This window comes from Canis lupus, chromosome 14 (genome assembly GCF_048164855.1).
Source record: "Canis lupus baileyi chromosome 14, mCanLup2.hap1, whole genome shotgun sequence".
NCBI lineage: Eukaryota > Metazoa > Chordata > Mammalia > Carnivora > Canidae > Canis > Canis lupus.
The window spans coordinates 2002166-2026130 of record NC_132851.1 but is presented as its reverse complement, the minus strand read 5'-3'; the positions used below and the strand labels follow the sequence as shown (position 1 = coordinate 2026130).

Here is a 23965-nt window from a genome sequence, read left to right as displayed (position 1 = left end):
CAGGTCAATTGAGGGTGGCAGTGGTTTGCAAGGTGGGTGAGGCAGTACCACTGCTGCACTCATCTGGTTGAGAGGGGGACTCAACCTCAACTGGTGGGGGGTGGGGGGAGAGGCAGGGCATCGTGGAACCAGAGAAGGAACCGACCAAGAAATATTTCTTTTTTTTTTTTTTGACCAAGAAATATTTCAACAAAGGATACCATTAGACGGGAAAAAGGCAAATGTGGAATCTCTCTCTTACCCCCACATGCTATTCCCTCAGGCTCCAAGCAAGAAGGCTAAAAGGGGTATGAATCTGTGGACAAAACTCATCACCTCCTGGGAAGAAGCTGATATGGGATAAACCAAAAGGCCTCCTGCCTCAGAGGTTGGAGGTTGGAATTTCTCAGATGTTCTGAGCTATTGCCTCCAGCCAAGGGAGTCCCCCCTCCCCTTCCCAGACTCTGTAGCTAAATCCAGATTTGATGGGGATTAGAAAAGGGATCCCAAATGCTTGACCTAAATCCCAATCACCACAGCTGCAAGAAAGAGAGACAAAGCCAAATATGAGACAATGAACCCAGTCATCAAAATGACAAGTCGGAAAGGCCCATGAGGTCATCCTGTCCAGGCAAGCTTGCCAGGCTGTGACTCGTCCCGAGAGCCTGTGCACAAACCTCGTCCACTGTAGCCTCATAAGTCTTCCGATTTGGGAGTGAGGAAGCACCCCCAAACAACAGCATCCCAACAGAAGACCAACCTTGTGCTGCACCCACATATAACACTGGGGCTGTGTGAATTCAAAGTGAGTTTCTCAAACCAGAGGCCCCAGAAAACCACCTTTGAGACTCTGGGAGAAAGATCAATATAAAATCTGACTTTGTGGGATGTTTTCAAATCTTTTTTCCAGAGCACATTCATCACTATGGTCTCATTTGATTTTCAGAATAAGCTCTTAAGAGGGAAGCAGAGTATCATACCCACTAGAAGCATGAGAAAATAGAAGCCCCAAGAGTTGGAGAATCTCTTCTTTTGCAGAGAAATACCTATATGAAGACAGGGCAACACCCAGTGCATTAAGTGGTAATGAGAATTTTGGGAACTGGTGTGGGGGAAGAGGGTGGCCTCGCGTTCTTGTCTTCCCACATTGCCCCCCACTTCTCTCCTGTGAGACCCAGCCTCTGGAGGAGAAGGCTGCTGCTCCTGGCTGTGTATGTAGTCCGTGTTGCCCACAGACTCCTGCCCCACAAGGCAAGAGGCTGAAATCCAGCCCAGCCCTGAGCCCCCAGGACTGTGTCCACCCTGAGAAGTGCCTAGAAGGAGTGCCTCTTCTAATTTTCACAAAGGTGCCTCTGGTCTAACATACAGCCCTTGGTCAGAGCCATGAATGATGGACTTACAGGTCCCAGGTCCCAGGCTGGCCCCTGTCCAGGAGCCATCTGCACCCACCAGTGATGTGTGAACCTATCACAGGGAGAATGGCCCAGTGATCTCTGCCTGCTGAGGGCATCTGCAACAACCCTGCCACAGAGGAAGATATTAAGGAAAGGCTGCTTGGAAGGGGGAGAGGAGACAGTAGACTGGCCCCCTGAGCAGTCTTCCTCCAGAGATGTTTGGAAGCAGGAAGTCCTCTGGGGCTGGGTTCTTTGCTGTGGGTCTTAATCACAGTGTAAACATCCCACCAAGCAACACACTCAATTTAAAGGGAAGCCTGGAAGTTCCATGGGGAATTATGTGATAAATTGGATTAGTTCCCATCAAAACAAGCGTGTTGTTTCCACAATGCCTGGGCATTTACAAAAACACCACAAAGTTTCAAAATGTTGGAGGTTCCCAAGGAGCTGTGACTGAGTTGAAAGCGAATCTTGACAGCCCAAGTGACTGAGTTCTCTTCAGGAGAACTTCTCAGGTCCCTTAAGGGCTCAGAACCACAGTCTTGCGGCTTGTCCCTGAGAGGACAGTTCAGTGGTTCTTAAACTTGAGGTGCCTCCCAACTCCCTGGAGAAGTGTTAAAAACTAAGATTGGTGGGCCACACCTCCAGAGTTTCTGATCCTTTAGATCTAGGGTGGCACCAAAAAAATCTGCATTTCTAGCAAGTTCTCAGGTGAACTACTGGTACTACAATGCTACTGGTACAGTGACCACACTTTGAGAACCACTAATTTAAGTACTAGAGAGATTTCTGGAGGAAAGAAATTCTGGCAAGTCTCAACTTCAGCATAAGACTGTAAATTCTCCAAAGTGGGAAACTTGTCTCACTCATCTTCCTGACTATGCAATTGGGAACAAAGTAAGTCTTCAGTCAACATTTGTGGAATTAAATGAAATTCTTGGTGGTGAAGCAAGGTTTCAAGTGGAAGGGACTGAGCCAGAGCAGTCAGTTCAAGGAGATGGATGAGGACCACAAAGTGAAAAAGTTCTAAAGCAGAAACAGGTGTGGGTCCTGCTAATAGGGTCACAGATTCTAGACCAAAATCTTTGCCATTTTATGAGGAAGCATAGCCACTTATGAACTTTGGTTCATAGACTCATAGACTAATAAACTCAGCTGGAGTGGTCTATATAAAGTCCAAGTCACTCATTTTACAGAAGGGGAAACTGAGGCTCACTCCACCTCTGTGAGGCCTTGTGGCTCATTAGGGCCAGACTTGGGATTATACTGATGGCTCTTCCACCATGGAAGGCATCATGGTGGGCACTTTGGAAAATTCTCAAAACAGCCAGCATTACAACATGAGCTTTATAGGGATGCCTGAGTGGCTCAGCTGTTGAATGTCTGCCTTTGGCTCAGGGTGTGGTCCCGGAGACCCACAATCAAGTCCCACATTGGGCTCCCTGTAGGGAGCCTGCTTCTCCCTCTGTCTGTGTCTCTGCCTCTCTCTGTGTCTCTCATGAATAAATAAAATATTGAAAAAAAAAACTATAAACAACATGAACTTTGTAAATGCTTTGGAATATTTGCTGTGAAGAACCCCAACAGATTTTCCACACAGGGACTGCTAAGAGATGTTTCTAGAAAGTGGACTTTCCTCTGTGTGTGTTCCTTTCACAAACTGGTTCTGATAAACGGCATTCCTATCTTCCGAGCATGGGAGAAGAGCATACAATCTTCCTTCCTTCATGACAGACATTCAAAGCACTGGATAAGGGTTTGTTTTGTGGGCACATGATAAAATGTCATCCCTTGAACCACAAAGTGACAGTCTGGACCTTGTTAACGGCACTTCAATACTTTCAGCTTGCTTTCAAAACCCACAAGTTGGGCAAACAAGTGTCTCTTACCATTGAACCTGAGCCAGGACAATTTTAAGCAACATTCCCACTCCAGCAGGATTACACTGTGCAAGCTCGGAGTGATTTCCTCCTCTCAGGGTTGTAGACTTGTCACTAATGAGCCCCCCTTGCTCTGGTTAAGTTCCATCACAGCCATGTAATTGTACAGTAAATATTTGGTGCCATCTGCCTGGGAAGATAAAAGCATGCTTGGAGAAGGAAAGTATGTGAATATCTATAACAAAGGTAAAATAATTTCATCCAGAGACTGAAAAGGGGCTCTGAAATGCTTAGTGAAGCAACATATAGTCCTATGTCCTCAGTGTAAGTCCAGTCTCTGCCACCTTTTGTCCATGTGGTCTTGAGCCTCTGCTGACCTCTCTGACCCTCTCTTCTTCTGTGAAATGGTGATAATAATACTTCCCAGGGATGTTATGAAACTCAAAAGAATATAATAATAATTTATAGCTATAGTTTATTGAGTACTTAATACATACTTGGCCTTGTTCTGAATACTTTTCAAGGTGTTGGCTTATTTATTCTTTACACCAACTTTAGGGAGTAGGTACTGTACTATTCCCATTTTACAGATGAGGACAGTGAGTCTAGAAAGGCCAAATAACTAGCTCAGGTTCTCATACTTAGGAAGAGGGGGAGCCAGGACCTGAACCCATCTTGCCTGGCTCTGTAGCCCACACTCTTAACCACCAAGCAGTACTCAGGAAGGATTTTGTCCGTTTAGACCCACCGTTCTCAGAATACCCAAGATGCACAGGGACTGTACCAGCTTACTGGGGTCAGTTCTTTCCTTCCCTGGATCCACAGCCTGAAAGTTATGGCTCAAACTTGCCTGCTTCCTGCCAAGTGTTGCTCCCTGCTAAATGACTATTTGCATTTTTAAAAAATTAATAGAATGATAAAACAGACGCTTGCCTCCCCAAATAGCAGCAGCCCAGTCCATCAGGCTGCTAGTCATTCTCATTCTCACTCACCTGGCAATTGCTAGCTGAGAGATCAGTAGGAGCAAGGGCCCAGGGGAACCTGAGGGATGGAGCAGGTGTGATGCAGAGCCCAGGGAAATTACATCCCATAAGCATTTGGTTTGTGAATGGAAATATAGAGGCTGGTCAAAGAAAGACAGCCAGAGAGACAGACAGGCTGAGAGAGAAGCCTACCATGTTGAACGACACTGCAGCCTGACCCAGTGTGTGCTCCATGAGCACAGGCACACAGATGCCTAAGGTGTGGCCCTAATGGCCACCTCCTTTGGCCTTGATGCCATGTGCCTCCAAGACTGTGACTAGTTGTTGGGACTTACGGGTGATTTCATGGACATTTAAGAAGCAGTTTAGACTACTTTTTATTTTTGCCCCCAATGTGACTCACCCTGAAACTCCCCTGTATCTAGGCACTTGATTGGGGCACGTATTCCCTGGCTGGGGCTGGAAAGACCACAGTCAATCCCGTTCTCCCCAATTCCCTTAGGCTGCTGCGTGAGCTCCTGACAGATATTTGACAATTCCGTTAATGAGCTATGGCCTTCTCTGAATCCATTATGGTCTACTCACATCTTCCTAAAGAACCACTGGGTAATACCTTGAAAACCTGATTACGTTCTATTAGGGAAACACCCTAGACTTCTTAGTGGTATCTAAAACATACCTTGGACTCATTAGCAAATCATTCTCCACTTGGTAAGATTTTCCAAACATTTTTCCAAATTCTGAGGTACTTCTGCTTCTCTAAACACCATTACATATGATGCTGGAAGCAATTGCTAATAAGCCAAACAACAGAGTCAGGATCAGAAAGGGTTTCTGAGTGCTGGAATAATGAGTCAAATCTAACAAGATGAAATCTAATTGGGATAAATGTCAAGCCCAGTGCATAAGGCTCAAAAACCCAAGTGTAGAAACCACAGGAAAAGAACATCTGGATTGACAGCCAGTCACATGATAAAAATCTCAGGCCAGGATGGCAGATCTCAAGCTTTGTGTGCTGGCATCTGTGAGACCACCTAATCAATCCCAGGCTCAGAATCAAAGTCCAGCCACAGCACAGCTCCCAGTATAGCACCTCGAGTTCCCTCTACCTGGTACCTGGAGGGAGCCAACCAGACACCTTGCAATCAGGCACATTAAATCCCTCCTGACCTTAATGCTGCCACCATCTCATCAATGGCTTTCCTCTTCTGAGAGAATAGAGAGACTCTCCCAACCAATGGAATTCCCTCTTCCTCTCTCTACAGCAGAAATTTCCTATAAATGAATATTTTGGTGAGTTGCATTGATCAGCCTCACCATAGCTGAATCTGGCAGCTATAAGCTCTCAGGATGCTATTTCATTGAAGCAATTTCTTCAAAAGTAACCACCCTAAGTTTCACTGACAGTGAGGTCAATAATGTTCATGGGAGAAAGAACTAATGAACTCTTTGGCTCAGTACTCCCTGCCTTTATATACCTTATACCCCAGTGATAGCAAATGGTCTGTGGTTCCCTACATCCTCTCTGGGATGCTTAAGATTCAATGCTGTGTTCATCTATTTTTGAAGACCTTTCTTTGATGCACTCCTCCCCCAATACTGGCCTAAATGAGGCCTTCCTCTGAGCCCCCTGGTACCTGCCCCATTTACCCCTGTCTGGGCATGTCCTCCTAGCATCCCATGCATGGAGCTACCCCGTCACAGGCAGTATTTTCTATGAATCCCTAGTACCCACACAGTGCCAGACATGATGCTCCATCATCCCTTTGATGTGCATTTGTGACTTGCAGGTGCAGGAAGGTGGGGAAGACAGAAGGTGCAGATCCCCCTCCATGACCTGGGAGAGCTGTTCAGTGGAGATACAATAAAGAACACCCACAGTGGTGGGTGTTCCTGTCATGTTCCTGGTCTTAGGGGAAAGGCTCTCAGTTTTTCACCATGGAGAATGATATTTGCTGTGAGCTTTTCATAGATGGCTTTTAAGATATTGAGGAATGTTCCCTCTATCCCTATACTCTGAAGAGTTTTGATCAGGAATGGAGGCTGTATTTTGTCAAATGCTTTCTCTGCATCTATTGAGAGGATCATATGGTTCTTGTTTTTTTCTCTTGTTGATGTGATCTATCACGTTGATTGTTTGCTCATGAATTAGAAGAATTAATATTGTGAAAATGTCTACGCTACCCAGGGCCATTTACACATTCAGTGCAATCCCTATCAAAATACCATGGACTTTCTTCACAGAGTTGGAACAAGTCATCTTAGATTTGTGTGGAATCACAATAGCCAAACTGTGGAAGGAGCTTCGGTGTCCATCGAAAGATGAATGGATAAAGAAGATGTGGTTTATGTATACAATGGAATTTACTCAGCCATTAGAAACGACAAATACCCTCCATTTGCTTCGACGTGGATGGAACTGGAGGGTATTATGCTGAGTGAAGTAAGTCAATCGGAGAAGGACAAACACTATATGGTCTCATTCATTTGGGGAATATAAATAATAGTGAAAGGGAATAGAGGGGAAGGGAGAAGAAATGGGTAGGAAGTATCAGAAAGGGAGACAGAACATGGAAGACTCCTAACTCTGGGAAACGAACTAGGGGTGGTGGAAGGGGAGGAGCGCGGGGGGTGGGGGTGACTGGGTGGCGGGCACTGAGGGGGGCACTTGATGGGATGAGCACTGGGTGTTATTCTGTATGTTGGCAAATTGAACATCAATAAAAAATAAATTTATTATTACAAAAAAAAAAAAAGATTTGTGTGGAATCAAAAAAGACCCCGAATAGCCAGGGGAATATTGAAAAAGAAAACCAATGCCAAGGGCATCACAAGGTTGGATTTCAAGCTGTATTACAAAGCTGTGATCATCAAGACAGTGTGGCACTGGCACAAGAACAGACACATAGATCAATGGAACAGAATAGAGAACCCAGAAATGGGCCCTCAACTCTATGGCCAACTAATATTTGACAAAGCAGGAAAGACTATCCACTTTTGGCAAAAGGACAGTCACTTCAATAAATGGTGCTGGAAAAATTGGACAGCCACGTGCAGAAAAATGAAACTAGAACATTCTCTCACACCATACACAAAGATAAACTCAAAATGGATGAAAGATCTAAGTGTGAGACAAGAATCCATCAAAATCCTAGAGGAGATCACAGGCAACACCCTTTTTGAACTTGGCCACAGCAACTTCTTGCAAGATACATCTATGAAGGCAAGGGAAACAAAAACAAAAATGAACCATTGGGACTTACTCAAGCTAAAAAGCTTCTGCACAGCAAAAGAAACAGTCAACAAAACTAAAAGACAACCCACAAAATGGGAAAAGATATTTGCAAATGACCTATCAGATAAAGGGCTAGTATCCAAGATCTATAAAGAACTTTTTAAACTCAACAGCAAAGAAACAAACAATCCAATCATGAAATGGGCAGAAGATGTGAACAGAAATTTCACCAAAGAAGACATACACATGGCCAACAAGCACATGAGAAAATGCTCTGCATCACTTGCCATCAGGGAAATACAAATCAAAACCACCATGAGATACCACCTCATACCAGTGAGAATGGGGAAAATTAACAAGACAGGAAACAACAAATGTTGGAGAGGATGTGGAGAAGGGGGAACCCTCTTGCACTGTTGGTGGGAATGTGAACTGGTGCAGCCACTCTGGATAACAGTGTGGAGGTTCCTCAAAGAGTTAAAAATAGAGCTACCCTATGACCCAGCAATTGCACTATTAGGGATTTACCCCAAAGATACAGATGTTGTGAAACGCCAGGACACCTGCACCCTGATGCTTATAGCACCAATGTTCACAATAATCAAACAGTGGAAGGAGCCTCAATGTCATTCTACAGATGAATGGATAAAGAAGATGTGGTCTAGGGATGCCTGGGTGGCTCAATGGTTGAGCATCTGCCTTTGGTTCGGAGTGTGATCCCAGGATCCGGGATCAGGTCCCATATTGGGCTCCCTGCGAGGAGTCTGCTTCTCCTTATGCCTATGTCTCTGCCTCACTTTCTCTCTCTGTCTCTCATGAATAAATGAATAAAATCTTAAAAAAAAAAAAAAGATGAAGATGTTGTCTATATATACAATGGAATATTTCTCAGCCCTCAGAAACAATGAATACGGGCAGCCTGGGTGGCTCAGCAGTTTGAGCGCTGCCTTCGGCCCAGGGCCTGATCCTGAAGACCTGGGATCGAATCCCACCTCAGGCTCCCTGCATGGAGCCTGTTTCTTCCTCTGCCTGTGTCTCTGCCCCCCCCCCTCACTGTGTCTCTCATGAATAAATAAATAAAATATTTTAAAAAAAAGAAAAAGAAACAACGAATACCCACCATTTGCTTCGACCTGGTTGGAACTGGAGGGTATTATGCTGAGTGAAGTAAGTCAGTCGGAGAAGGACACTTATCATATGGTTTCATTCATATGGGGAATATGAGAAATAGTGAAAGGGATTATAAGGGAAAGGAGGGAAACTGAGTGGGAAAAATTAGAGAGGGTGACAAACCATGAGAGACTCCTAACTCTGGGAAACAAAGGGTTGAGGAACAGGAGGCAGGCAGGGGATGGGGTGACTGGGTCATGGTCATTAAGGAGGGCATGTGATGGGATGAGCACTGGGTGTTATAGTATATGTTGACAAATCGAACTTCAATTATATATATATATATATATATATATATATATACACACACACACACACACATATATACATAGAGAGAGACAAACAACAACAACAACAACAAAAAAAAACACTCTCCAAGGTCACACAGAGATTTTTGTTGCGCTTTTTTAAAGAAAGTTCTGGTGAATGAGTTTGCATCTTTTGAGAAGGAAGGAAGGATTCTGGATTGACACCAGCTCAAATTTCATTCACCCCTGCTGACTGTTATAAATCCCTTCAGGAACACAGCTCTCCAAGGCCCTCAGGGAGTGTGCACCAATGAGCCAGAAAAATGGAAAAGAAAAAAAAGAAAGAAAAAACATGCCACATCACACCAGTCTCCTCTAGTAACTGTTAAATGAGCTGAAAGAAAAGACATCATGTGAGGTTCAACAACTGTGGTTTCCAAAACTTTGGACAATTTTCTTTGTGAAGGAGCCAAAGAGAACGCTGCCCCAGTTTCGCCCTGGAGAAAACAGTTTCCAACAAACTGGATTTCCCTGCAAGGTAAAGCAATATGCTAAAATTTCACTAAAAAAAAAAAAAAAAAAAAAAAGGCCCCCCTATCTTCTCTCAGAGTTTGTCTTATAAACAGGCTTACTCCCAATTGATAAAGAGAAGTATAAAGAAGCCCTGAAATAATCAGTGGTTTGAAAACCCATTGAGCTGAGTGAATAGGTACAGAGTAAGTTTGACATTCTCTACCAAAACTCCTCTCACAGTCTTTCTTCCTTTCTCAAATTCACAAATGACTCCTATCTTAAAATCGTAACCTACACACACACAAAAACTCAAACAAAAACCTCCACCTGCCACCCCTTCCCCAGTATAAGACAGTACAGAAAGTACTGGGAAGGGATCCCTGGGTGGCGCAGCGGTTTGGCGCCTGCCTTTGGCCCAGGGTGCGATCCTGGAGACCCGGGATCGAATCCCACATCGGGCTCCCGGTGCATGGAGCCTGCTTCTCCCTCTGCCTGTGTCTCTGCATCTCTCTCTCTCTCTGTGACTATCATGAATAAATAAATAAAATCTTTAAAAAAAAAAAAAAAAGAAAAGAAAGTACTGGGAAACAGGTGATTTCCTCTCTGAGAAGGGAAACACAGCGTAGGCAGCTTGAAAAAAGCAAAGGGGAATTAACCCACTGGAGCATTTTAACTGAATAAATTGAGCAATTGCCTCATCTGCTCTCTGGGAGTTCGGTGAATGGGAGTGGACCACTGAGGAACAATCTAGAGTCAGGCTGAGAGACACAAGAGCCAGTAGCAAGAGGCCCTGAGGCAGAGTCTGGCACTCCTTTCCCAGGAAGGGGAGGGTCAGGCGCAAAGGGAGGCCAGGAGCAGGAGGCTCCCCAGCCCTGAACCAGCACAGGCAGAGCTGGTCTTTGGAGTCACTTCTCCCATCATTTTGGCTTGGCTGAGTTATGCAAAAAGCCTCCCTTCTTTGTGCTAGGTGCTGGGGATAGAGCAGGAGAACCAGTCACAATGGGAGCTTACAATGTTTGAAAGAAGACAGATTCATAAGAGTCACGAAGAACATATGTAACTAGAGCCTGGAGAACACTGATCCCAAGATGGTGGACAGGAGAAATTGCTGGAGGAGCTGATGGGTACTGTATTATTTATAATAGTATTCTATTATTATAGGATGAGTAGGTGTTGGCCAGAGTTGTGGACAACGTTAGGCAGAGGGTCAGTGTGAGCAAAGACTGGGAGGCCAGAACAGAATAGGGCTCATGTGTGTGCGGGGAAACTGCAGGGAGTGTGGTATGGCTGGGTCTTAAAGGACACAATGGGGATGGCCATGGGGGTCATGGAAGGAGGGTGGTATGCGCCTCCTCTTACGAAGTTTGGACTTCATGGGGCACCTGGCTGGCTCAGTTGGTAGAGCATATGACTCTTGAGCTCAGAGCTGTGAGTTCAAGTCCCACATTGTATAGAACTTACTTTAAAAAAAAAAAAAAAAAAAAGAACTTACTTTAAAAAAAAAAGAAAAAGAGTTTGGACTCCATTAAGGAGCCAGTGGAGAGGGATCCCTGGGTGGCGCAGTGGTTTAGCGCCTGCCTTTGGCCCGGGGCGTGATCCTGGAGACCCAGGATCGAATCCCATGTCGGGCTCCTGGTGCATGGAGCCTGCTTCTCCCTCTGCCTATGTCTCTGCCTCTCTCTCTCTCTCTCTGTGTGTGACTATCATAAATAAATTAAAAAATTAAAAAAAAAAAAAGGAGCCAGTGGAGAGCCACTGAAGGCCTTTACATGTGCCATCCTCCTTTAGGGTACCTCCCAAGGGCTCCTGACTCATCCCAGACTTCAGTCTTCTTCATTCCTGACCTGATTGAGAACCAGTCTCTCCGGAGCAGTGCTCCTTGCTTTCCCTTCCATTCAAGAACCCAGGCTAGTCTCAGATGTGAATTAATGTCTTCCATGTATAAAGTAATAGAGAAGGCACCAGAGAGAATTTTAAGACAATTCCTTCATCTTTAAGAGTGAGTTTCTACCCCTTTGTTATTTAACCCTGGAGCGAGTCTACCTGAAGGACTTTCAGTGGTATGTCAGCAACTGGGCCCTCCCAACTCACTCTTAGGTGCCCCACTCCTCTACCTCTATTGCTTGTCCTCATTAATCAGATTTCAAATGAAATAACTATGGATTGAACTGTCAGTTGGCACTCAGCATCAACTCCCACCTCTTTTATGAGTCTTCCAGTACTGTAGAAACGAAAAAGACAAGAACCATACTTCTCAGACCCCTTTGCAGGTAGGTTCTGGGTAACAATTACATACCACCAGTTAAGGATACTCACAAAGGAGGAAGCAAAGTGAAGGCTGTTTCTGCTGGCAAGTAAGGCTGTCGAAAGGCTTGGTGTTCTAGTATCTGCTCACCAGCTTCATATACAGTTATGGTGGCAGCAGCCTCCTGATCCCAGCAATGAATTCTTGTGTGATGGCTCCACCTCCCACTTCTCCAACCTTTCCAAAAATTACTTAAGTACCTCATTCCCAGTACAAAATCCCTTTCTGCTTAAAATACCCAGAGCTTTGTTTCCTGCACTGGTCTTGGTGGTCCCCTCAACTCCTCAACATCTCTGCCTTCTTGCCACCTCACTCATCTGCAGTGGGTTCCTCCTGAGAGTTTGAAACACACCGGAACAAAAAACACAACTAGGCATGCTGAGTCCTCTTCACAGAGCTAACTGGAGGCCCAGTCCAGTCCAAGCTTTGTGGAGGTAAGGCCAAGTATCTTCCCCTTCCCTGAAACCTCTGCCTGACTCTCCATCCTTCTGTCCACAAGAACTCTCCCAGGCACCTCAATTGTTCTCAGTCTCCAACTCCAATTCTTTTGGAAATCCTCCTCTCTCCACTTTGATGCAATGCTTCATTTCCTTCATCTTTTACTTAAATTGGCTTAGGTCTCCACTCCCTAAAATACTCTGAGACAATGTATTACACAAAAGCAAAACTATTGAGCCAGCTATTTGTTTCTTCATCACTCTCAGTGCTTGGGTGAACACTCAATTCCAGCTGGTGTATTTGACTCCATTAAGCTTAACGCCCTATGTTAGGGTTGCCATGGAAGCCAGAAATAACATTTCAAGCATCTCTCACAGCCTTGGTGACTTTGGTTTCTAGGCTGTTCTACAAATAGTCTTTCTTGTGGCTGATCATTAAAAATGAAGATCAGTTAATAAGACAGCATGTTTAATGAACTAAAATGGTATTTGTTACAGACCTGATAATCACAAAGTACTTAGGATATGCATACTTAAAAACCGAAAAGGGGAGTACCTGGATGGTTCAGTTGGTTAAGCATTGGACTCTTGGTTTCAGCTCAGGTCATGATCTCATGGGTTGTAGAGCTTCCACATCTGGCTCTGTGCTTAGCAAAGAGTCTTCTTGAAGATGCTAACCCTCTGCCCTCCCCCCACTCGCGTGCATGCTCTTTCTCTCTGTAAAACTAGTCAATCAATCAACTGAAAAGGGACCTTAAAGATTGGATTCAATTTCCCTATTCCACAAATGGGGAAGATAGATCATGCGGTGAAATGCTAAGGCAGCTTCCTGACTCTCAGGCCACCCCTGTTCCCCCACCCAACACACATTCCCCATCCTGGGCAAGTTACCTGCTCTCTCTAACTTCAGTTTCCTCCTCTACCAGATGGGGACAATGACTGTATCTGCCTCATGGGGTTGTCGTGGGGATTAAGTAAGCGGATGTGTGTAAAGTACTTAGAATGCTTCCTGGCACAAAGTAAGAGTCAACAAATCAATTATTGTTGGTATTATGATTATTATTCCCACCTGGTATTATGTTGAAGGCTATATAGAAGCAACATGGCACAGCACAGAAATCCCCAGACTGAGAGTCCAGAGGTTCATGTTCTGGTCCCTGCTCTGCCATCAGCTAGGTGACATTAGCCACATAACCTTCTTCTTTTTTGGCCATGTCACTTTGATCTCTAGAGTTGGACTAAATGACATCTCAGTTCCTGTCCAGTTCTAGTTGGGTCTAGTTTACACTATGGTGTTAAATAAATTAAGTCAAACAGAACTGTTCCTTGACCTTTATAAATGGTTATGTCCATATCTGTAATGATTTCTGAGCAATAGTTATATATCAACATAATGTTAAACATTCCATGTGTATTAACTCCTTATTTTTCACAACAACCTGTTGTCCCCATTTAACAGGTGGGGAAACTGAGGCACAGAGAGTTTTTGAGTAATTTGCCCAAGGTCACACTATCAGAAAATGGTAGAACCAGGATTTGATTTAAATCCAGTAATCTGAGTCTAGTACTCATACTCTTCATGATTAATTAACTGGAAACAATAAACTTACACACCGCAACAGACAAGGGTGCAATCTGAATGACTTTATATTACATTAATGTTTCCTAGTTGTAACTGTTGTTGCTGTAAATCCCAGGAACTGGTACTGTTCAAGAAGGTTTTGGGAAACTTGCCACAGAATAAAATAATTCTTAGTTCTTACACTCCAGAAATGATCACCTCTGCCAACATCCCTCACCTCAATGATGGCATTAACTTCCCAACTGGCATTTGCCTTTGCCCCTTTACAGACTGTTCTCAATCCAGCAGCCACAGTGATTCTTTAAATACAAGTGAAATCACCTCACTCCTTTGTTTAAAACCCTCCCAAGGTTCCCTTCTTTCTTAGAGAAAAACCAAAGTCCTAAAAATGGACCCCAATGGCCCGTATGTTACTTCTTAAAGCCACAAGACACTGGCATTGCAATTCTAAACACTTCAGGCATGCTTTTACCTCCTTTTCCCTCAGCCTGGAACATTCTGGATTCAGTGACTTATCCCCTCACCGCCTTTGAGTGCCTATAGAAAGTGCCCCCCCCCTCAGTGAGGCCTCCCCCCACCATGATCTAAGCACTCATCCCAGCACTCCTATCCCACTTTCTGGCTTTGTTTTTCTTTTCTTTTCTTTTTTTTAAGATTTTATTTATTTATTTATTTATTTATTTATTTATTTATTTATTTATTTTTATGATAATCACACACACACAGAGAGAGAGAGAGAGGCAAAGACACAGGCAGAGGGAGAAGCAGACTCCATACACCGGGAGCCCGACATGGGATTCGATCCTGGGTCTCCAGGATCGCGCCCTGGGCCAAAGGCAGGCGCCAAACCGCTGCGCCACCCAGGGATCCCAAGATTTTATTTATTTATTCATGAAAGACACAGAGAGAGAGGCAGGGACACAGGCAGAGGGAGAAGCAGGCTTCATGCTGGGAGCCCGATGTGGGTCTTGACCCCAGGACACCAAGATCATGACCTGAGCCAAAGGGAGACACTCAACCGCTGAGCCACCCTGGCGTCCCTGACATTCTTTTTTAGTTTTCTTTTTTTTTAACTTGCACCAACCATTTGGATAATTCTTTTTCTTGTCCTTTTTCTTGCCTCTCACCTTAATTGTTACTGCCTTCTTTCCATTTTGGTTATTTTCAAGAAAATGACAACACTAGAGGTTGACTACTTAAAATTCATTTCTCTCCCCCACCCCTTCCGGCTCCTTTGCCTAAGAACTCAACCAGCAAAGAGCTCCATGAGGGCAGGTCCCATCCCACCTGTGAACAAAGCCAATGGTGATTATCCCATTCTCCAGACTAGATAGTTGGAGTGAGCCTGTGATCCAGTTTTGGCCAGTGGGGAGTAAGGGAAACTCTCCTGAAATTTCCACAAAAGATTTTGGATCTGATCAAAGGAACAAACCAAGGAATGAAAAAGTTCTCTTTATTCTCTTTGTTCTCTTCCTGACTTGACCACGGCCAAGGAACAAAGTGATGTTTGGAGCTACAGCAGCCATCTTGTGACTATAAGGCAAAAAGCCTTTGAAAGCCAGTCTCCTGGGATGACACAGCTAAAAGCTAGAAGGAGCTCTGGGTTCAATGACAAAGTTGAGCCCTTGCCACAGACTAGGAATCGCTGACCTCCAGACTTTTTGGGAGATATTTAAACATCTTTTTATAAAACCACTGTTAGCTTAAGCCAATTGCAATCTACCTAATATCCAAAGATTTCACTACTGATACCAAGCTTGTTCCAGAGAGGCTGCCCAATAAAATGTATTCTATGTATGAAGGAATGAATCTGATGGTACAAATTTCAACATTTTAAAAAGTAAACTGTATTGCCCTCTTTGCTAAGCATGCATATTTTCTGAAATGCTCATGTAACCAATTTGATAGAGGTTCTTCTCTAAGACCAATATCTGATATAAGGTTTAAAGAAAAAAATGCTATTTTTATATCTAAATCAATAGATGCTCAAATACATAAATATAAATTAATAATACTAATGATATTAATAAATGGCATCTCTCATTCATTTATTCAGTATACATTTATTGAGAGGCTACTATGCCAGATGCCTTAGAGCCAAAGATGAAAAGGCCTAATTCCTAGATTTAAAGATGTCACTGTAGAGTGGGGTCTGTTAATTCCACTTTGCAATGTACAAAGGGGTTTTTAATAATAAATTTAAAAATAGACAATAACAACAGGCTTTAATTGAATGTTTACTATGTGCCAGGGTCCATGCCAGCCCTTTATCATTCATTGCACCCTCTTTCCTACTCATTACCATCCCCTTTTACAAGTGAGACAACTGGTGCTAAGGGTGGTTGTGTTACTTCTTTATGGTCACAGAGTGGAAAGCCAGAATTCACACTTATTAAAAGTCAGCGGCTATTATTTTTAAAACCAAGCTGACAAGTGTGATGGCAGGTGTGGGAAGATTCAAGTGTGATGGCAGGTGTGGGAAGATTCAAGATTCAGTTGATTGGAAGCTTGCAAGAAAATGGGGTGAGGAGATTATTAGAAAAAAAAAAAAGAAGCCATCTTAGGCTGTCTCTGCAGAGCAGAGGCTCTAGATCAAGGAATGACAGTTCAGAACACCATTCTGTATTAATTTTTATTATTTGCTGTGTTTTGTTTTTGTTTTTTTTAAAGATTTTATTTATTTATTCACGGGAGACACACAGAGAGAGGCAGAGGGAGAAGCAGGCTCTTTGCAGGGAGCCTGATGCAGAACTTGATCCCAGGACCCTGGGATCACGACTTGAGCCAAGGGCAGATGCTCAACTGCTGAGCCACCCAGGCACCCCCACCAGTTTGAATTTTTTTTTAAAGATGTATTTATTTATTTATTCATGATAAACATAGAGAGAGAGAGAGGCAGAGACACAGGCAGAGGGAGAAGCAGGCTCCATGCTGGGAGCCCAATGCGGGACTCGACCCAGGGACCCCAGGACCGTGCCCCGGGCCAAAGGCAGGCGCCAAACCGCTGAGCCACCCAGGGATCCCCCACCAGTTTGAATTTAAAGGAAACATGGACAGGATTATTTTTCCCTCCTGAACTTTAACCCGTAAACCAAACTATCAGTTGAGCATCACCAAGGGATGACCCTTTGGATGCCCCTTAGACAGTCCAGCTGAACATGGAGTTTGATCACACAAGGCGCTCAAGGTTTGTTAAGTGAATAAAGATTTAGTAGCTGTGGTGGTGTGTGGTAGTTTCACATTACAGTGGTTTGCGGGCAGGGATTATGTCTGCCTCATATGTGTCTGGGGCTCGCCTCAGCTTCGGTGGCTGGTTGGCTGATGGCTTTGTTCCAGCCCTGACTCAGTCTGACCACTGGCTGGGGCAAATGTCTACATGAAAAGAGAGAGGAGCCCCTCTGAGCCCCAAGAGACTTGGTCCTAAGCCATAGGCATTGCTGGTGAATCACTTCACCTTGAACAAGTAACAATATCTCTGGGCTTTGGTTCTTTCTTCCTAGTTTCTTAACCTTTATTTGTACCAAGGACTTCCAGGGCAGTGTGGTGAAACCCATGCCTAACATAAAACCAATACCCACTAGGATGGCTACTATTTAAAAAATGGAGAATAACAAGTTTTGGTAAAAATATGGAAAACTTGGAACCTTTGTGTATTGTTGGTGGGACTATAAAATGGTGCAGCCACTGTGGAATACAGTTTGGCAGTCTGTCATAAATTTAAATGTAGATGGGGCACCTGGATGGCTCAGTTGGTTAAGCATCTGAGTCTTGATTTTGGCTCAGGTCATGATCTTGGAGTTGTGAGATCAAGCCCTGGTTTGGGCTACACACCCAGCATGGAGCCTGCTTAAGATTCTCTTTCTTCCTCTCCCTTTGTCCCTCTGCCCTTCTTCCCAACACCACCTCCACCTCCACTCATACACTTGTGTTCTCTGTCTCTCACTCACTCAAAAAAAAAGTTATATGTTGAATTACATTTCTTGGCAATTTCATCTTTGATATATATCCAAGAAAAACTGAAAGCAGGGAGGGACTCAAACAGATACTTGCATGCCAATGTTCATAGCAGCATTATTCACATGAGCCAAAAGGCAGAAAAAAACCTGTGTCCATCAACAGATGAATGGATAAACAAAATATCGTATACTCATATAATGGAATATTATTCAGCCATAAAAAAGTTCTGACACATGCTAAAACATGGATGAATCTTGAAAACATTATGCTAAGTGAAAAAGGTCAGACATAAAAGCAAAATATTATATCACTCCACTTCTTATGTGAGGTTTCTAGAATGGGCAAATCCAAAGAGACAAGAGGTAGAAAAGAAGTTCCTGGGGAAAGGGAACTGAACAGGTAGCTTCTGTTTGGGATGATGAAAAGTTCTGGAAATAGACAGTGATGGTGGTTGTACCACAATGTGAATATACTCAATGCCACTGAATTGTACACTGCAAAACGTTTAAGGTGATTAATCTTATGATATGTGTATCTATTACCACAATAAATAAACAAGTAAATGCAAAGGGTAAGAAAGGAAGCCAGTTATTTGAACTACAGTTATCAAGGTATTTAAAAGTTGGAGATACAACGACATATGGACTTTTAAAAATAACTTTAAATAACAAAGTTGAAAGGTGTAATTTCAAAGTAGTGATGCATGTCAACCGTATGTGGAATTACCTCTGACAGCTATAACGTGCCATGAAAATATCTGTGGTCTCTGTTAGTGACAGAGTACTGCTACTACTCCTGTGGTTTGTGGTTTACAATCATAATAGAAGAAAATGCTCAACTGCAGTTAGAGGTTGGTGAAAGAGTATGTAATTTTTTTTCCCATCCAGATTATGGGCCCAATGAAGTCTAGCCAAACAGAAGTCTATTCTGTTGATCCAATGGTCCCCAGGCTAAAAGCCTCTAAACTAGATGATCTCTAAACTTTCTTCTAGGTAAACTGGTGTGATTCTAAGAGTGGCTTCAGACTTCACGTATCCATCATAGATAAATAAACTGATCAGATTTTTTCTTATCTGTAGCTGGGAGTTGTCATCAAATCTACCTCTCGAGGGCTTTGTGAAGAGAAGGGAGGTAAAGGCAAGCAAAAGGTGCTTTCAAAAGGTGCTTTCAAAAACTGTAAAGCCCTCTTACAAATGCTAAGTATTATCAGAGAAACCTAACAGTCAATAGAGACCTCTTCCCCTATCCCCAGCACATCATCCCCCAGGTCTCAATGCTACTTCAGAATTTTGGTAGGAGCTTTGGGAACTACGAGAACAAAACACTGAGCATTTTTTGTGAAAGAATACCATGCCCCATGTTAAAAATTGTGTTAAGACCTGTATTTTTTTATGTATGCCGATGGATCTGAAAATACAGACAAATTAAGGAAAATGCCAATTATCAAAATAGACTCAAGAAGAAATAGGAAACCCAAATAGGCTAATGACTGTTTAAAAAAAAATCAAATTAGTTGTCTGATATATCCTCTCTACAGAAGGCATCAAGCCCAGATGGCTTGATGAATACGTTCCACTGGCTCTGGAGGACTTCTCTAGTGGATCCCATAAAAATTTTCCCCCAAAAGACCCATGCTGCCCACAACTAGGGAATCTGCATCAAACCCTAAAACGTGACAGGTAGTGGGCCAGATGTAACTCTGCAATATCATCAGCACCCAAAACAATGCTGTCCTTGCCCGCTACAGATATTCAATGCCTATCTGTTTAATGAATGAATAAATGATAAAACTGAGGCAAATCATGAAACAAAAAATAATGTATTGGAACTATAAGATTTTGGTACAGAAAAATAGCTAGGTAAAATTAATGGCTTTCCTATTTCTCTTCATTTTGGAAACAAATTAAGTTTGACTGGACCAGGGGAGTGGAGGGGCCTGCTTCCTTCAATAGATGAGACAATCAGACAGGATGCCCCAGGGAGCCTGGTGTCTGGGCATATATGGGTGAGTGGTCCCTCTAGGAGAAGGGCACGCTCCCCTGGAGACCCCAGTGATGAGTCCCAAACATTTAAGGATTCTGCATCTTTCACTTGGCCCAGCACAGCGCTTGTAACCTGGGGATTCTCGGTACATACTCATTCAGTGAATGGATCCCGTACACTGAAACAAGCCCTGGTGTCATCGCTAGGGAATCAAGAACTAGAGATGGAAAGCAGCCTCTCACAGCCTTGGCCAGATCTGAGCCCTCTGGACTGGATTCCTCCACAGTTTACATTATGGTCCAACCTGACTTTAAAGGTCCCTGAGGCAAATTTTCCCAGGTTTCTCATGGCCAAATGCCCCACACTGCACATCATGTATCCTGTCTTTCCTAAGGCCCCTCTTGGCTCTGAGCCTATGTGGTCAGATGCCCACATTCCTCTTGTTTCTCCTCTAGACCCTTCCCCTGCATCAGCTCTTTGTACATCTGGCCATCAGCTTCTTCTTTGATGTTTGTACTCCTTGGCTGGCTGCAGCCTTATGATACCTTCCTCCCTACTTCCTCCTTGCCCAGCCCCCTGTCCTCTGTGCAGCCAAAGAACACATGGCCCTCCTTTCATCTTTCCCTATAAATCAGCCTCCTCTGGATATACTGAAAGAAGGCTTTTCTGAGCTGGTCGTTCTATATCTTGGCTTTTGAAAAAAGTCTTACTCAGACTTGGCTTCACATCCTGGCTACAGTGTACTGGTTTCCCATCTCCAGCCCTAGGATGTTGGCTGTCCGACCCACCACGTTCGTCTGACCTGCTTTATGGACTCAGAAACATCCACATCTCTGAGATCTTTGAGCGTGCTTCCCTGGCATATGTAACAGTTATATCACCCTGAAATGGGAATACAAAGTGAATCAGAGAGGAAAAAGAAGCTATTTAGCAAAGTGTCAAGGAAGACACACTGTCCTCTACAAATGAAAGCAAAAGGCAGAGCAACTTGTTAGGAGATGAATCGTGTCCCCCACAATCCATAAGTTGAAATCTTAAACCCTTGTACCTCAGAATTGTGACTGTATTTGGAGATGGGGTTCTTAAAGAGGTCATTAAAGTCAAAGGAGATCATTAAGGTGGGTTCCAATCTACTATGACTGGCATCCTTATAAGAGGAACCTTAGATGTAGAGACATTTACAGAGGGAAGACCATGTGAGGACACAGGGAAATGGCAGCCTTCAGCAAGCCTAGGAAAGAGGCCTCAGAAAAAAACAAAATTTTGCCAACACCTTGATGGATTTCTAACCTCCAGAAAGGTGAGAAAATAAAAATATGGTGTTTAAGGTACCCAATGTATGGTACTTTGTTATGGTGGCCCCAGCAAACTAAGTCTGTAATATTTCCTCTCAAAAATGCATGAAATAAGTATAAGTTGATCACTCAGGCAACTTTTGAAATTATCTCCTCTTGTATTTTCAATATCTAGTGGTCATTAAATATTTAAACATGAATTTTTAAAGGTAAAGATTATTCTTTATAACCATTTCAAAAGAATATAAAATATTCTTTTAATATTCTCAGTGGGGTCATGAAGAAAGAGAAAGCATTTTATCAAATTTGTGAATGATACTAAATTGCTACGTTAAGCAAGAGAAAGATATTAATCAAGAATGAATAACTTAAATGAAGAAGATAAAATTTAATATAAAAAATTTAAAGTATCCTACTTAGGTTAAAAACTCCTGTTCTATGATGGCTATTAAGCCATGGATAGTAAAGGTCTAGTCATATTCACTGACTACAAGCTGTACAGAATTAACCAAAATCGTGAATACAATTAACCTGTAATCATTCTTTTCATTCATTCATTCAGTTAACATTGCTAGAAGTGAAACCCAGGGATTCAACAAATTATTATGTTGCCAATCACTAAAAATTTCTCAGTTTCTCCCTTGCTTAATATATGTTATTGGAAAGGCTTATTAAATAAATAAATAAATAAATAAATAAATAGCTCCTAAGGCAGATTGTTCTTGGAAAGCAAATATTCAGCTTTTTTTTTTTTTTTTCTTAATAGGAAAGTTCTTATCTCTTAGTTCAATTCCTAATTCTGCAGGCAACTCCATGGAACATGAGGGCTCACAGATCAGAGATTTATTTAAGCCCCTACACAAGGCTTCTCACATCCCCAAGCCCAAGGAAGCAAGCTGTTTCCTTCCTGGGCTAATTTGGTGGCTGAAGAGTTTCCTATGGAAGGAAAACTTGTTTCCTTGAAAGCATAGGTGTTTGGTTCTCTGTCTCCTCTGTAAGGTCTTGATAACAAGCTTGGACTCCTCTGTAACACAGCCTTCAGAGAGCCCTTCTACTTTCCCAAGCTAAACATCCTTAGGTCTTTCGAATCGTTTCCATATGCTCTAGCTTCAGAAACCTTCAACAGCCTGGCGGCTCCTCTCTAGATACTCCTCTTTGTTCACATGTTAGTTCACTTACTCCTCTAGGTGTTTATCAAGCACTTCTTGTATTCCTGCCCGTTACTAATCACTGTCGCTACAATAGAGACAATGAAGCAGGCAATCCCTGTACAGGCTGTAAGTGCAATGCGGGGACATATGGCAGGCCGGGGGAGTGTACTGCTGAGGGACTAAGTCCCAACTTAAAAGACTAGGAATGCTTACACTGAGCCCTGAAAGATGAGTCCAATTGGGTTGGATAGAACAGAAGAGGTAGGGTTCCAGAAAAGGGTTTGAACAGAGGAAAAGGCACATTGTATTCTCACATCCCACCTCTGCAGCTCAATGGTTATATGACTTTGAGCAAGACATTTAACCTCTCTAAGGCTCAGTTTCTTCATCTGTAAAATGGGGATAATATGTGCAAGGTGAAGTGTGAGCTGCCTAGTACAGTGCCTGACACATAGTAGATGGTCTCCTCACACCTCCAAAAAAAGACACCCCTCATTATCATTACTTTACTTATTAACATCAGTTAGGGAGACCTGGGGCATGACTGGCCAGAGGGGTAAGATTGTATGCCTTGCCCTCTGACAGGACAAGCCATCAAAGAAGAGAAAATTGGCTATGCCACCCACAGAGAGGATGTCCCCCACTGCCATTCCTACTCACATACACACTGCAGGTGGCAGACATATGGGCAAGCTGAGGATAAAACATTCTGGAACTGAAGAAGGAAATGAGGGAAGGAGGGAGAGATTCAAGAGGGAGAGATAAAGGAGAGTTACGGAAAAGGAAGGGGTTAGAGAGTTTAATAGAGAAAAGAAAAGAAAGAAGGGGAGAGAGAGAATCTGTAGGAGAAAAGAAATCAAGTTATTTATTCACTGGCTAGGAAAGCTTTTAACTTTGCAGCTTATTGCAAATCAGATACTATGCTTTTTTTTTAAAAAAAAAATTCTTCCAGTATTAATTACAAGATAGGAATGAGGAATTCAGTTTATACAGTTTATTAAACATGAATGGTAAGAGGGATATTGGTTTACACAAGTAGAGAGCACAGGCATGACCAGATGCATTTCACCCATCTGGGCTGAGCAGCAGCCAGGCAGCCCCCACCAAGTCCTAGCTGCAGCTGCAGGGGGGCTGAGGAGGGGCTGGGCTTTCATGTCAAAGGACTTTATTTTTGGAAAGTCTCTGCTATAGTGAAAACAATTTGATAGGCTCTACCCATCAACCTTCATTTTTATAATCAGGTCTGATGACAAAGACACACCCCAGCCACCTGATTATTTAGATGTGTGTTAACCACTCTGCTGTAAGAGGCTGGCTCTCCTTGGGCGGGGGGGCGGGGGGAGGCCCACCTTTGCCAACTTCCCCGGGTAGAAAAATGCTAGCAGGAGGGGTGGGCCCGGCTTCCAGTTAGTTACACTGTCCAACTGCAGTCTTTCTAGCAGCTGTTACTCATCCCTGCACTGTGTTTCTGGCTCATGTCCCACAGCATCTCCTCCCAAGATCTTTTCCCGCTGCATGGGCACCACCTTCTAGAGTTCTCTTCTACACTGGTTCTCAAACTGAAATCGCCAGAAATGCAACCTCTCAGGTCCCAACCCAGACCTCCTGAACCAAACACTCTGAGGTCAGGGACCAGTAGTGTGTGCACAATAAAGCTTGAGCAACATTGCTTTACTGCCTCATCCCCCTGCCCCTGTCTCCCTGCCTTATCCCCCTGCCCCATTCCCCTGCCTGATCCTACCACTTCCCAGTCCGCCTGCTTGATCTCACTGCTCCACCCCACCCCTGCCTGATACTATTGCCCCAACAAACCCTACCTGATCCTACTGCCACACCTCTGCTCCCTGCTTGAT

At 43.5% G+C, this 23965-nt stretch overlaps 1 protein-coding gene across 8 annotated transcripts in view; it reads right to left on the bottom strand.

Annotated features, from left to right (window-relative positions):
* MATN2 (matrilin 2) overlaps positions 1-23965 on the bottom strand; it is a 146239-nt gene that overhangs the window by 104250 nt on the left and 18024 nt on the right. The gene's annotated exons all lie outside the window — the stretch shown is intronic.